Source organism: Bombina bombina, chromosome 6 (assembly GCF_027579735.1).
Source record: "Bombina bombina isolate aBomBom1 chromosome 6, aBomBom1.pri, whole genome shotgun sequence".
NCBI lineage: Eukaryota > Metazoa > Chordata > Amphibia > Anura > Bombinatoridae > Bombina > Bombina bombina.
The window spans coordinates 24,383,989-24,400,657 of record NC_069504.1 but is presented as its reverse complement, the minus strand read 5'-3'; positions in this window follow the sequence as shown (position 1 = coordinate 24,400,657).

Genomic DNA, 16,669 nt, shown 5'->3' with positions numbered 1-16,669 from the left:
ATCAAACTCAAGACAAAATTGACATGAAAATGGAAATTGAATAAAAATAAGAAAATCCTTCACGTATCTGGTTTTAAAAATAAGAATATGGATATAGTTATTCATGTACACACTTAGGGGCCTATCTATCAAGCTCAGGCTCGCCAGAAACAGCAGTTATGAAACAGCGGTCACAATGACCGCTGCTCCATAACCCTGTCCGTCTGCTCTGAGGAAGCCGACAGGAATCGCTGGAATTCAACCCGATCGAGTACTATCTGGTTGAGTGATACCCCCTGCTGGCGGCCCATTGGCCGCGAGTCTGCAGGGGGCGGCTGAATTTGTAGAGCGTATTGCTCTCCGCATTCAGCGATCTCTGTCGGACCTGATCCGCACTGTCGGAACAGGTCCGACAGACATTTGTTAAATATGCCTCTTAAAGTCTTAACGGTACCGGTTCCTGAAGCATTTAGTCTGTGTATGATTCCAGGGAGAGCTGACAGTTGTTTGATGCCGAATTGAGTTCCAGGAGTAGCAGGCAGAAACTGGCTATATGTGTGAGGAGGAGGAGGAGGAGTAGCTAGACACCTGAGAATGATGTACTAGAGCAGAGTTCAGGTAAGTGAAAATAAACTTAAAAATAGAATTCCTATGAGTGTCAAATATGAGATTATAAGATACGTTCTTCATACAGACTTGATAGGAGTAAATCTTACCCTTAGGCAATGAGCAAATAATCAACAAGGAATCAGTGCAAATGGTTATGTTAAATAGGGTAAAAATGAGAAAGGTGGAGTCTAAAACAACCAAGATGGTTACCTTAAAGGAGAAGCCAGATACATAACAACTTCTTGCCAGCTGGATGGATCCTTCAAGCAGAACTTCTAAAACTGTAAGTGGGTCGTCAGGGGTTAGTGTTTGGTTTATTTAAGGTTTTTTTGGGTGGGTTTTATTTTTAGAGTAGGGTCTAGGCATGTAAAAGAGCTAAATTCCCTTTTAAGGGCAATGCCCATACAAATGCCCTTTTCATGGAAATAGGGAGCTTAGGTTTCTTTAAATAGGGTTTTATTCTTGCCGGCTGGATGGATCCTTCAAGCGGAATTTCAAAAACTGTAAGTGGATCGTCAGGGGTTAGTGTTAGGTTTATTTAAGGTTTTTTTTTTTTTTTTTTATATAGTTGTTTTTTATTGGGTTTTCAACAACATAAGAGAAAAAAAACATACAATAGCATTAAACCAACAGTGAGCATGACAGGAATCATATATAATTACAAACAGATCTGGTGGATAAAATAAACTCCTCGAGTCCAGTAGTCGAGTATGCAGTCCATGTGAGATTTAGTCCCTTTATCTGTGCATAAAGGTAGGTGACACAAGAAAATATAATTTCAGGAATATTACTCATTTCTATAAGTGGACTGTCATTTGTAAATAATAGTGAAGACAGTATGGCTGACCAAGCCTCTGCTTAGCAACCTTGTCTGGCGTGGACAAAGAATTACATTGAAAAACCACCAAAGATTAAAATACTTGAGTCCCAATAAATCAACTAAGGAAAAAGAAGAAAAAATAATAACAATAACAGAATAAATTACAATATCGATAAATAGACCTTGTGCACTCGGGTGAGGAGATGGGCATCACAATGACTCTGAATAAGCTTGAACGAGAGATTAATGGGGAGGTATTTAAATGGTTAACCTACCATGAGCTCAGCTGGGTGTTGATCAGTTGGGCTAGCTAAGGTTTATATCTATCTAGCTCCCAGAGGAGTAACATGTTCTCATAGAAATCTAATTTGCCGATTTGAAGGTAATGGAATCTTTCTAATATTAAGTCAGAATTGACCAGTTTCTTCCATTCGCTAATAGTGGGGATTTTAGTGGATTTCCAACATCTGGGAATCATTTGTTTCGCAGTGTTTACCAAAATGTAGAATAGTTGTCTACGGATTTTACATGTTATTTGGGGGGAGTCATGTAGAAGGGCCGTTTCTATGCTTGGGAGGAGTTGTGTGGCAAGAACAGCGTTAATTTCTCGGAAAACTGCTGTCCAGAAGTTTCTTATGGGCGCACAGTCCCACCATATATGAGCCATACTTCCAGGTTGACTACAGCCTCTCCAGCATGCATCTGAGCTGCTTCTAAAGATACGCTTAATTTTGGTTGGGGTGAGATACCAGCGGGTGAAAATTTTTATGTTTGTTTCCTTTGCTCTTGAGGAATGTGCGGAGTGTGATAGATTTTCGAATCTATTATGCCAGTCTGCTTTACTTGTGGTCGTGTCTAGCTCCCTGTCCCAACCTGCAGTGTATAAGGGTAAGCTTGGGAACCTGTTTTCCAACACTAGTTTATATAGAGTGGAAACAGATCTAAGAGCCTTTAGGTCACTCAAGCAATATTGCTCGAATTTTGTTAAGGGTCGCAAGAAGTCAGCTTTTTGTTTGTGTGTGAGTATGAAATGTCTCGCTTGATGATAGTTGAACCAGGAGGTAAAGAAGGGGAGAGAGAGGGAATCGACTTGTTGTTTTGACATTAGCTTATTATTATCTAGCAAGGTGTGAATCCATATTAAAGGGTCTTGGGGTGTGTGTAAACCCCTTTCCTGTATGAGTCCTGGTGGGAATTCCGGGTTAGACAACAGGCTTGTGAGTGGAGAGTATTTTGAGGAAATTTTTGGGAGCGCCTTGAGAATAAATCGCCAGTCCCTCCACGTCTCGTTAGAGATGGAGGACGTTGATATATTATGGTTCCCCAATGCTTGAGAGTTCCAACATTTGCTACCTAGGTGTTTTGTGTCTGCCATGTAAGTTTCTATCTGCACCCAACCCTTAGGATGGATCCCAATAGAGCTACACCATTCCAACACCCGTTGAAGAGATATTGCTAATTTATATGAGTGGAGATGAGGTACCCCCAACCCGCCTAGGTCTGGGGCTTTATAAATCGTGCTTTTATTAATGCGTGGTGGCCTGCGCCTCCATATGTAGTCATTCAGTATTTTTTGCAAGATGTCAATTTCTCTAGAGATGTGTTGGGTTGGTACTGTCTGAAGTATGTACAGAGCTTTGGGTAGTAGGACCATTTTTGCTGCCTGGATTCTCCCTAACCACGAAATATTCTTTAAAAGCCAAGAAAAAGTCAGGGATTGGAATTCATTGATGAGTTCATCATAGTTAAATTTACGCGTTAGTTGGCTGTCAGGCGTCAGGTAAATTCCCAGGTATTTAAGGCGACTGGTTTGTACCTTCAGGGGGCAAAGGGCTCTAATGTCCTCTAGCATCCGTTGGGGGATCATAACCGGTAAGAATTCTGATTTTGTCATGTTAATGGAAAAATTGGAAACCTCACCAAAAGAGGAAAGTTCCGACATCACATGTGTGATAGAGTTGAGAGGGTCCGTCAGTGTCAGTAAAAGGTCATCTGCATAAATGGTAGTTTTGTGTTGTTTAGATCCTACTGTTATTCCTTTAATAAGTACGTTCTCCCTAATTCTAATTGCAAGGGGCTCAAGGGATATTATGAAAAGCAGCGGGGAAAGGGGACAGCCTTGCCTTGACCCGTTCCTTATTTCAAAGGCTTCAGAGAGAGTTCCATTTACCCTGACCTGCGCTGTGGGATTAGTGTAGAGGGCCATAATTTTTTGAATGAATCGAATTGGGAAATTAAAGCGTCCTAAGGTCGTCTGTAAGTAAGTCCAGTCAAGTCTGTCAAATGCCTTCTCGGCGTCAGTGGACAAAAAGAGGGCTGGTGTTTCGGTCTTAGATACAAATTCTATAAGGTTAAGCACTTTCACGGTGTTGTCTTTAGCCTCTCTATTGGGTACAAAACCTGATTGATCCTGATGGATTATTTGTGGAAGAAGTTGGTTTATGCGCATGGCCAAAATTTTAGCATACAGTTTTAAATCAGTGTTAAGGAGGGAGATAGGTCTGAAATTGGCAGGGTTATCAGGCACCTTGCCTGGTTTCTCTAGTACTGATATATGTGCTTGTAGCATAGTGTCAGGGAATGTGGAGCCATCCGCTATCTGGTTGAATAAAGAGGTTAAATGTGGGACCAAGTATTTTGAAAAGGTTTTATAGTATAAACCTGAAAACCCGTCCGGGCCCGGAGCTTTATTAGGTTTTAGGGTATGAATTGCATCCAGCACCTCCCTAGAAGAAATTGGTTTATCCAGGAATTCTCTTTGTTCTTCACTTAGCTGAGGTAGTTGTATGCTAGATAGATATTGGTGACATGCTTGGTTATGAGATGTGGCTGTCCTGTCTGGGAATAGGTTGTATAACTTGTGATAGAAAGATTGGAATGCTTCAGCAATTTTGTGGGTGTCCTCAATGTGTTTCCCCGATTTGTTTTTTATTGAGTGAATATATGTCTTTTGTTGTCTGTGTTTTAAGGCTCTTGCTAGCCATTTCCCTGCCTTATTACCCTCTCTGTAAAATGTTTGCTGGAAAGACAATAGTTGTCTCTGAAAATCTATGTGCAGGAGATTATTTAATTGGTCACGCTTACAGGTTAGGTCGGTCATGATTTCGGTGTTTTCTGGGGATTGTTTGTGGAGATAGTCTAAATCTGCAATTTCTTTAGCTAAAGAGGAAAGCTCTTCTCTCCTTTTTTTTTTTAGATAAGCTTTGACTTTGATGAGTTCTCCTCTTATTGTGCTTTTATGTGCTTCCCATAGTATGGGATGAGATATATCCGGTGTGTTATTTATGGTGAAATAGGATTTAATGAGTTTAGCCAAGCGTTTTACTTGCTGTTTCCCCTTGAGAAGTGACTCATCTAGCCTCCATTGATAGGGCCTAAGTGGGGCTGAGGGCCAGGCTATGTCGCAAGAGACCAGAGAGTGATCTGACCATGTAGTGTGCCTAATCTCAGCTGTTTTCAAGAAAGATAGAGAGAGATGATCAATGAAAATGTAATCCAGCCTAGAGTAGCATTTATTTGGGGATGAGAAAAAGGTGAAATCTGACTTCAGGGGATTTATGTATCTCCAAGTGTCGTGGACCCCTAACAATTTGAGGTTTTTCCATATGTTTTGCATACGCGGGATTTTTTGCCTGGTACAGGGGTTGGAGCAATCTATGTGGGGGTCTAGGGGAACATTTAGGTCTCCTGCTATAAACAGAGAGCCTTTGGTTTGTGCTAGAATGGAGTTTGTGATAGTATGGATAAATTTGCTTTGAAATCTATTAGGTGCATATAAGTTTACCAAGGTGATAGGTTTGCCATAGAGAAGACCCGTCAAGCAAAGGAACCTGCCCTCTTTATCATGCTCTACGTGAAGTTTGCTAAAAGCCACTGACTTATGGATTAAAATGCTTACCCCATTGATTTTCTTGGTTGGGTGGGTACTATGAAAATGTTGCGGGTAGTTAGATGAGAAAAACTTGGGTATGTGTTTGGTTTTAAAATGTGTCTCCTGAAGCATCAGGATATGACCTCCCTTCCTAGATAAATCTAGCAAAGCCATCCTACGTTTGTTTGGACAGTTCAGCCCTTTCGCATTTTGGGTTAAGATAGTGAGGGTCTGATCTAGTGTTTTATGTGGAGTAACCATTTTTAAATTTGAGGGGGCCAGGACTAGACATTACCTCCATGCTCTGCCCACCTTCCCACTCCAAGTGCACTTGTATACGCTGATGGTCCATTGCATTCTTGATAACGAAGAAATAAGAAAACAAGAAATAAAAAAAAAAATAAAAAAATTAAGAAACAAATACAATAACATTTTACCCCTTTCCTAAGTGAAAGGGTAGAGAACATAATTTTACCTAAAGGAGAATTTATCTCCTATCTGACTGAGAACATATATGTCACAACATGAGACTTACAACAATATAATAGTACAATCTTCAGAATTTAACTACTGGGCTGCATGCTAAAGGATGAACAGCAAGGTCTAAATGTTGAAATGGCCGACAGGCCCCTGAAAAAGAGAGGGTGAGAACACATGTAAACATATAACAACTTTCATATAAGGCTAATTGAAGAACAAAAATCTCTAAACTCTAAACAACCTAATGTAGGCATAACATTATTAACTTGGTTGTCCTGGATCGTCAGCTATCTCGTGACAGTCCTGTGACGATTATCCCTTAAGAAAGGGAGGGTTAGCTTTGACCTGTATACAATACTGTAGTAAGTGAAAGGCAGAAAAAAGGATACAGCCTAAATGGCTCATGGGCTTGCTCTTTCAAGTAAGGGGTTTTGGCTGCCCACGTTCAATTTGCGTGTTTTTCTTTGTTGCACCTGCTGCCATTCTTGCCTCTGTGGAAGGGAGTTATTTCTAGGCCTCAGGTTGTGTTGATCCAGTGTGTCTTGTAACTTCTCTATCTCTGGAGGAATAATGTCCAAGGCCTTGCAGATCTGGCTGACATCTCCTGGGTTGGTGCATATGAATCTCTTTCCTTGCCAGGGTATGATTAATTGAAAGGGGAAGCCCCATCGATATGGGATGTTGGACTTTCTGAGGAGAGTGGTGAAGGGTTTGAGTTCCCTTCTTTTGAGGAGAGTTCTCTGTGATAGGTCTGTGAAAAATTGAAGATCAGCATTTTCATATTTGACAGGTTGCTGGTCCCGAGCTAGCTTCATTAGTTCTTCTTTAATTTGGAAATTTGTGACTCGCACAATTATATCCCTAGGAGGTTGCAAATCTAAAGGCTTTGGTCGTAGAGCCCTATGGGCCCTGTCAATATCAATTTTTATGGGTGATTCTGTTTGTTTCAGTGAGTTGAACAAGTCTTGCAAGTATTGCTCTAGGCCAGAGGGAGGGATGGATTCAGGGACACCTCTGATTCTGATATTATGTCTTCTGTTCCGATTTTCAGCGTCATCTATTTTGTCTTCAAGGCCTAGTATGGTGTCATTTTGTTTGTGGATAGTAGAATGAAGGTCCGAAATTGCTGAAGAGTGAGCGTCTAGTGTATTTTCAGCTGCTTCCACTCTGTGCCCTATATCCGATGTTTCTTTCTTTAGCTCACTTATTTCCTCTTTGATACATTGCTTGACCTGTGACACCAGTGCAGAAAAGTCCTTTTTCGAGGGCAGCGAGTCAAACAGGGCTTTGGGTACTGTAATAGAGTCAGCTGTGGTTTCGGAATCTGAGTCTGAGGAATAGAAGGCTGCGGCAGAATCCTGATCCTCGGCGGGATTGAGGTTTGTAGATTTGGCCTCCGCTGCTTTAAAAAAAGCGTTAACTGAGGGGGTCACGTGGCTCCTCTGCTTTTGTGTCGCACCTTTTTTATTAGATTTTTTGGTAGACATGTTTACCCTGAATAGAAACAAAGACACTGTTTGAGCGTACCCTTTGTGATAGATAATGCCTGATAAAAGTCAGATGAGTGATGTGTGCTTTGGGCAAATCTTGTAGAATCAGCTACAGATGTGGCCTTAAAAAACTGCTATGAATGTATAGAGAGACCTCTCCATATGAAAGGCTGTAAAGCGTGCTTCCTGTCTTGCAGCCAAGTGTAACTTCAATTATTTTGAGACAGTACATAAGATTAGAATGTGTTGGCACCATAAACATATAAACACAGGTATTTCAGGAGCGATTATGTTTGCATGACATTTTAGATCCCCAGTAGAAAATCAAGTAGAGCTGTACAGCGTGTTTGCATTTTATAGTGCTGCGTCATTTCAAGCTTCTTTGGCCCTGTTTAGCCGTGTATGCTAGGGGAGGTCTTAGGAAACCTTGCTGTTGCATTGAAGTATTTTTCCAAAACACTCCTCTCTATCTTTAAATGACTCTTGTTCCAAGAGATTAAATTTAGTCCCCCTTATATTTGGGCCTCTGCTCTGTGCGTATAAGTTGCGTTATGGACTATAGGGCGCCACTCAGATAGGTGACCATGTCGGAGCAGGTAGGTAAATGTCCGTTATAGGATTAATCCAGATCTCTTACCCGCAGCCTGAATCCTCGTTGTATTCGGATGTGGTTGCGTGCGGCGGCAAGGGCTGCAGCTGGACCCTGCGGTGCTTAGGCCTGTTCCGTTGCGCGGCGTATCACCTGCTGTGAAGTATAGCACCGGTAAAGTTTTGGCCTCACATTTGATTCTCCTCTCTATTATGGTGCTGGACAGCACTTTTGGGCAAAACTTTTCCCCCGGTTATGAGAGAAAAACGTTGCTCAGTCAGAAAGGGCTCAGGAGCACACTCAAGCCGCGGCCATTTCCCTGGCTGGCTCGCTCCGCCCCCCAGGTTTATTTAAGGTTTTTTTGGGTGGGTTTTATTTTTAGAGTAGGGTCTGGGCATGTAAAAGAGCTAAATGCCCTTTTAAGGGCAATGCCCATACAAATGCCCTTTTCAGGGCAATGGAGAGCTTTGGTTTTTTAGATAGGGTTTTTATTTGGGGGCTTGGTTGGTTGAGCCACTTATCAAAGAACTCTTGGACCTTTTTTCAGCGGTCAAATTAATATTTTGGGTCTCAAATATCAATTGTTGTAACACAGCATTTTGAAAACCGGCAAAGCTAGGTTAGTGTTAGGTTTATTTAAGGGTTTTTTGGGTGGGTTTTATTTTTAGAGTAGGGTCTGGGCATGTAAAAGAGCTAAATGCCCTTTTAAGGGCAATGCCCATACAAATGCCCTTTTCAGGGCAATGGGGAGCTTTGGTTTTTTTAGATCGGGTTTTATTCTTCCCGGCTGGATGGATCCTTCAAGCGGAACTTCAAAAACTGTAAGCAGATCGTCAGGGGTTAGTGTTAGGTTTATTTAAGTTTTTTTTGGGTGGGTTTTATTTTTAGAGTAGGGTCTGGGCATGTAAAAGAGCTAAATGCCCTTTAAATGGCAATGCCCATACAAATGCCCTTTTCAGGGCAATGGGGAGATTAGGTTTTTTAGATAGTGATTTTATTTGGAGTGGGGTTGGTTGGTTGAGCCACTTATCAAATAACTCTTGGACCTTTTTTTCAGCAGGCAAATTAATATTTTGGGTCTCAAATATCAATTGTTGTAACACAGCATTTTGAAAACTGGCAAAGCTAGGGGGGGTTGGATCCTTCCATTTCCTAAAGATCAAATATCTATTCACAATAATGAGTGCACATAAACTTTGATACTTGCTAAGTCTATGGTAACCATATCAGGATGGAGCAGAAAGATTAAATGATAAAGCCGAATTTTGAAATGTTCTGAAAAACTCGCTCGACAAGACTCTCCCCTAGTTTTGAAAGCTTCAAGCGCTCCCTAAAGACTCTACTGTTCAGGGATGCATACAACCTATGCTAACCTTACTTTATAACAGTTCCTCTCCTCCATCGCTATCCCCTGAACCCCCTTAGCATGTAAGCCTAAGAGTCCAGCTGTTTGTAGATCACCTTCTTAAGAGCTGACTACAACAGTGCAACTCTTGCAGGGCCCTCTATCCATTTGATCCCTATATTTGTTTTGTTGTACTCCCCCTTTGTTTATAGCGCTGTGGAATCTGTTGGCGCTCTACAAATAACCGATAATAATAATAATGAAAAAGTTTATTATAACAAAAATGTAATTTACCCCAGAGTTGGTTAATTTTTGGACAGCCCCAGAATAAATGCAGCACATCTGCTTTGTCTAGCTGACATTTGGGACAGCAAAAAATTTTATTAATATAAAATTTAGCTAATTAAGCCAGGGAGAGATAAGTATTATGGGGGATATTTATCAAGCCGTTAACCGCAAATATGCTGGAATTCCGCATCGTAATTGTGGCAAGCTTGATTCGACCTAGTTATCATCAAAGCATACAGACAGGCAAAAGTTGAATTCTGTGACGTAACATACGATCCGCCGGTCTCAATCCGACACAGATCGATGCTTACGTCACTACAGATGTTCCGAATACACATTTGGCTCTATTTGATACTTTTTAAAAGTTATCAAATAGTAAACAGGTACGCTATTTCAGGCCCAGCGTACCTGGTTTTCAATCCACCACCCTGTAGGCCGCAGATGCCCTAGGAATCAATGGGAGTCTGAAAGCAGCAAAAGCGTATGTTCGATGCTGCCAGATATCCCATTGATTCCTATAGTAGAAAACCAGTTACGTTTACACCTAACACCCTAACATAAACCGGAGTCTAAACACCCCTAATCTGCTGCCCCAACATCGCAGCCACCTACATAATGTTATTAACCCCAGCTTCCGGACCCCATCGCGACTAAATAAATGTATTAACCCCTATTCCGCCGCTCCCGGACCCCACTGCAACTAAATAAACATATTCACCCCTAAACCCCTGGCCTCCCACATCACTACAACTAACTAAACCTCAGAATGTACAAAAAGGATGCAAAAAGACTTGCAACACGAAGAAAAAGACTGCAGGTTACTGGATTAGTTTAAATACTTCAAACCCACTTGTAAATTAGGTCAGACTGAGAAAAATAGATAAATATGTTTGTCAAATATCACAGACATACCCATTTATACAAAATAACTTTATTGGAGAAAAAATAAAAGTCCAACTGGACTCATACTCATGCACACACACACACATACAGTATATGTATGTATATTACTGCTAGAGGTTCTGGAATTCAGGGGCTATAAGTAATATTAAACAATTTTGATTTATCCCCTGAATTTGGATAAATAAACCCATTTAATTCTCTCTCACCATCTCTAGTCAAAACTAACTAAACCTATTAACCCCTAAACCGCCATCCCCCCAACTTCGCCATAAACTAAATTAAGCTATTAATTCCTAAACCTAACAATCCGCTAACTTTATATTAAAATTACAACATCCCGAGGGGCGGAGCTAACCAATGAAGAGACAAGATGCACAGATCATGAGCTCCTGCAAAATTAACAAATATATAGCTTTATAATTCATACTTCTCATCTAATCTATACTCATGAAGGAGAAGAACAAACTTTTTGCAGCCTAATCTAACGAAGCTTTATACATTCACTAGGATATGTGTTTGGCCCTGAACCGGCTGGACTGACCACGAGGCAGAAGTATTTGCTTGTCTTATAGCCTAATTTTTACAGAACCCTCTACTATCCAACCAAATATGGCAGACTTCCACAGGCAGATGCAAGCCCTGCTGGACAACTTGGAGGAGAAGATGTCTTGCAACTTTCGGGATCTAATGCTTATATTAAGGGATCAGCATGTCAGGGAGATCAGCTCCACACCTAAAATGACGGCTGATATAGATCCTGCTGAGAATGGCAAGACCTCCCAGCTTAACGCAAGAGCACTAACTTCTGTGCTAGACACTACATAGAGCGAGATTCTTCAAAGTACAATAAACTATCCCTACAACTCTCCTCCGCAGGCAAAGAAGATGTGACTATTCCTTTAGAGCAAAGAGTTAATACATCACATATCCACATGAAATCTCCTCCACATGATTCACCTCAGAGCGGAGTACCGAGAGTCGCATCAGTGCGTAGCGCTGTTTCACTACATCCGTATGACGCAGATCTAATCCCCAGAAACATCACTCAGCAACTCGTTAGTACTTTACCACTGTCCGTGGTTTGCATCCTCATGTGGAGAGTTGGATAGCTGGCTCTGGGCTTGTCTCGTCTACTGTGGAGTTTGCTGTCTATGATGTCGGAGCTGCGGGTCTGGTGGAGGAGGTCGGTTCTTGGTGGCTGCTGCCTGTCGCTGTAGGGCCCGTGCAGGGAGCCTGTGATTCTGGCTCAATGTTTATTGAGAAGGTGATTCTAACAATTCCGGGGACTCAGCTCCCCTGCCCAGAACTACTACTGGAAGGTAATAAATGCACAGCCGTTAGAGTATCTAGTCTACACATCACCCAGAACTGCGCTATAACCCACCCAGTCAGCAGTTTACAGATCCCATTTGAGCTCCCCTATGTTCTTTGGAGCGATCAGATCATGCATTGCAATGAGGGAATAGGCTAAAGCCAAGACTTTACAAAAGTATCTTGGACTATACCTAGCTTACATCAAGTTGACTGTTTATAACACATTGTTCAGCACGTTTTGGTTATATTGTTATCTTTATATGTATACACTATGCCTTTCTGTGAACAGATTTAATTTACAGAAGTACATAGTACATAGTCCAGTTTGATGCTATTTTTATTTACTATATTCATTTCTGAGGGTTGGTTTCTCTTCTTCATACTAGCATAATAGAGGACATACGCAGCACAACCTCCTATTAATCTTGAGCAAGCATTCTTCAAGGGTACACAGGAAACATATATGAGTAAATACTGATACTGAGACTATTATGGTCTTAAACTGCATGTGTTCTATGTCTCGCAGTGCTTTCATATCTGAACATACACTCATAGTTCCCAAAAGAGGCTCTTATTATAATAATATATATATTCCTCCCTCCTCCACTTGCCTCATAAGGTCAGCACGTCACGCTTAGAGTAGGTTTGTTTTAGCCATATGCAAGTAGATCTCTACACTAGAGTCATTAGACATAATCCCTGTACGTTAACAAACCCACCAGTACAAATATGTCATTCATATGCTGCTCTCATATCATTACTGCTACTACAGTATGCTGTATAATGTCCTGAGAAGTGTAGCTGCACATGAAGATGTTTTCTTAATCTTATAAGTATGGTATTAACTTAACTTTAGGGTTATAAGCCTAACTATTGCTACATCACATTGGCCCATAGCCTGACTCTCTTATCTGTGACTCACATCACAATATGTCCTAATATAGGTAAAATGTTCCAGTTGTTAATTGCTGTATTAGTATGTTGTATATTTGTTCTGTTCATATATTGCTTTGTTAGGCCAGCACTCCCTCTTCTGTTGTATAGTGATGGTATCTATGTTACCTAAAACCTGTATCTAGAGAAGTGCTGTTTGTGCCGAACTGAGAGAACATAGCTTTAATTAGTGTATATCTACCTAATACCTTTTGTTATGCATATAGTCTCATTGCACTATACCCCTTGCGTGCTACCAGAATCGTTTTGGGATCTGTGGTATCTGAAGAATAGCCTTGCTGCCACTATCTATATACTAAACAGAAAGCCAAATAAATATTTTAGCGTAGCCACTTATCCCCTTCTAGACTATAAACTAGCATAGTGACTGCCCCACTAAATATGGCTATTTCTATCTAATGGCTTTAGAGTACCTAATCAATATTCTGCAGTAACCCTAAAACAGCCACCTTGTCTTTTAAGGTTTACTATGTTGTATATTCACTATATATTCCAAATATGTTTGATAGATATATATGGAACTAATACTTATAGCTTGTTGTGTATATGTATTACCTTAATGTTTATTCATCTGCCTCTACAAGTAGTTGCCCCTCGAGATTTTTCTTATTGGGTATATCTATAATATTATATAGCTGGCTTTTTCTTTCTTCCTGCTACTCCCATGAGAGCCCCCTATAGTGTTATTACATTCTCTTTATATGAGCATAACACCTTATCTAGTTAATTACTTTACTCTGATAAAGCTATGCCCCTCCCTATTAGTTATATAAACAACAGGTCCTTCCTGTGAAGCCCACCCTTGTAACCATATAATAAGTCCTTCACTACCTATTCTCCTGTCCTGTATGGCTCCGCCCCCCATTCCGCTTTGAGCGTCTCTTGCCCGCTGCTTTCCCTTACCCCTCTCCACGCTAATTTGGTCCATAAGCGGCCAAACATAAACTAATCCACATCTGTCCCACTTTTACTAGATTATATAACGTTATAAATGCTCTTTATGGCAATGTGGAGAATATACTCTATATCCCCCCTTCCCCTACTCCCATGAAACCAACCCCCCCCCTTGCTTCTATATTTCTGAAATAAATATTTTACGGTATATTTATCTGTCACAAGGCAGGGTCACTTCTAATCTACATATTATATACAATATAAAATTGAGGTCTTAATTTTGATAGTCCAAACTCTTTGCTGCTGGCTGCTGCCTTTAATAAATGGGATTTATATGCCCCTTCTACTTAGCTCTACTGCCTAGTAAACCTCCTTGCGTCTTCATATCACTAGCCAATTATAGCTTCTCCACCCTTTTAATAATCCTCATCGAGTACCACTCTTTAAACTCATATTAGGTTGGCATAACTTGTATTGTTGACTTGGCAATATCATGGTATCAGCACTGTATTCTTCTTATCTGTCACTGTTGTTGGATGTGTCACTATTGTTACATTTGTTTATGACTTCAATAAAAAACTGTTAAAATTACAACATCCCTATCTTATAATAAATTAAAACTTACCTGTAGAATTAAATTAAACTATTAATTAACCTACCCTAACTATTATACTAAAATTACATTAAACTACAAATTAAATTAATTATATTACATATTAAAAAACCCTAACCCTACTCAAATTATTTAAATCTACTATTAAAAATTACTAAGTTACAAAAAAAAACACAGTATCAAAAATACAAATGAATTACCGCTAATCTAATAGCCCTATCAAGGGCCTTTTGCGGGGAATTGACCCAAAGAAATCAGCTCTTTTACCTGTAAAAAAAAATAAAAACAGCTCCCACCAGTAAAACCCACCACCCAACCAACCAACCCCCCCAAATAAAAACCCTATCTAAAAAACCTAAGCTCCCCATTGCCCTGAAGAGGGCATTTGTATAGGCATTTCCCTTAAAGGGGCATTTTTATTTTTGATACTGTGGTTTTTTTGTTTTTGTAATTTACGGCCAGATTACGAGTTTTGAGTTATGAGTGGCTCGGTAATAACTTGCAAGTTATTTCCACTGCTCACCTTTAATAGCGCTGCTTTTACAGGTTTTCCAAAAACCGGCATTTGCAGGCAATATGGCTGCATTGAGCTCCATACCGCACACAAATACCAGCGCTGCTTTGACGTGTTCGTGCACAATTTCCCCATAGACATCAATGGGGAGAGCCGGCTACAAAAAAAGCATAACACCTGCAATGACGGAGAGAAAATTTATGTTTAAACCTAACACCCTTACATAAACCCTGAGTCTAAACACCCCTAATCTGCCTCCCCCGACATCGCCGACACCTACATTACACTTATTAAGCCCTAATCTGCCTCCCCCAACATCGCCGACACCTACATTACACTTATTAACCCCTAATCTTCCCCCCCAATGTCGCCGCCACCTACCTACACTTATTAACCCCTAATCTGCCGTCCCCAACACCGCCGACACTTACATTACACTTATTAACCCCTAATCTGCCGCCCCCAACAGAAGATGGACCCGCTCCGCTGCGGAAGGATGAAGATAGACGATGCCGCCTGGATGAAGATTGGAGGACCTCTTCTGCCCAGATCGGATGAAGACTTCTGCCCCTCTGGAGGACCACTTGTGCCCGGCTGGGTGAAGACGTCTCAAGATAGGGTGATCTTCAAGGGGGTAGTGTTAGGTTTTTTAAGGGGGGATTGGGTGGGTTTTAGAGTAGGGTTGGGTGTGTGGGTGGTGGGTTGTAATGTTGGGGGGGTATTGTATTTTTTTTTACAGGTGAAAGAGCTGATTACTTTGGGGCAATGCCCCGCAAAAAGCCCTTTTAAGGGCTATTTGTAATTTAATATAGGGTAGGGAATTTTATTATTTTGGGGGACTTTTTTATTTTATTAGGGGGATTAGATTAGGTGTAATTAGTTTAAAATTCTTGTAAATCTTTTTTTATTTTCTGTAATTTAGTGGGGTTTTTTTTCGTAATTTAATTGTAATTAATTGTAGGTAGTTTAGGTAATTATTTTAATTATAGTGTAGTGTTAGGTGTAATTGTAATTTAGGTTAGGATTTATTTTACAGGTTAATTTGTACTTATTTTAACTAGGAAGTTATTAAATAGTTAATAACTATTTAATAACTATTGTACCTAGTTAAAATAAATACAAAGTTACCTGTAAAATAAATATAAATCCTAAGCTAGCTACAATGTAACTATTAATTATATTGTAGCTAGGGGGTGTTAGGGTTAGGGTTACACTTAGGTTTAGGGGTCAATAAATTTAATATAGTAGCAGCGACGTTGGGGGCGGCAGATTAGGGTTTAATAAATGTAGGTAGGTGTCGGCGATGTTAGGGATGGCAGATTAGGGGTTAATAAAATTTAACAAGTGTTTGCGAGGCGGGAGTTTAGGGGTTAATATATTTATTAAAGTGGCAGCAAAGTCCGATCAGCAGATTAGGGGTTAAACTTTTAATTTAAGTGTTTCCGATGTGGGGGGGGGGGGGCTCGGTTTACGGGTTAAAAGGTAGTTTATGGGTGTTAGTGTACTTTTAACAGTTTAGTTAAGAGTTTTATGTTCCGGCGTTAGCCCATAAAACTCTTAACTACTGACTTTTAAATGCGGTAGGAGTCTTGCAAGGAGAGGGTAAACCGCTCCCTTTTTTTTTTGTTAGGCAAATCCCATTAAAAAGATAGGATACGCAATTGATGTAATGGGATTTGCGGTAAGCTAAAATTGCAGAAAAAAAGACCCTTTCCTGCCTGACTCGTAATACCAGTGGGCGTTAAAAATCAGCGTTAGGACCACTTAACGCTGCTTTTTAAGGCTAACGCAAGACTCGTAATCTAGCCGTTAGTGTTTTCTTTAAAAAAACGTGGAAATGTAAAAGATAAATTTGGGCTATCAACAAGTTTACTTAGAGGCAACATAATAGAAATCATCACATGGTCTGAGATTAACACATTGTGAATCTTTGGGAAAGATTCTAATAAAATAATAATTGTTCAGAAATCAAGATATAATCTATTCTTGAGAAAGAACGGTGGGCT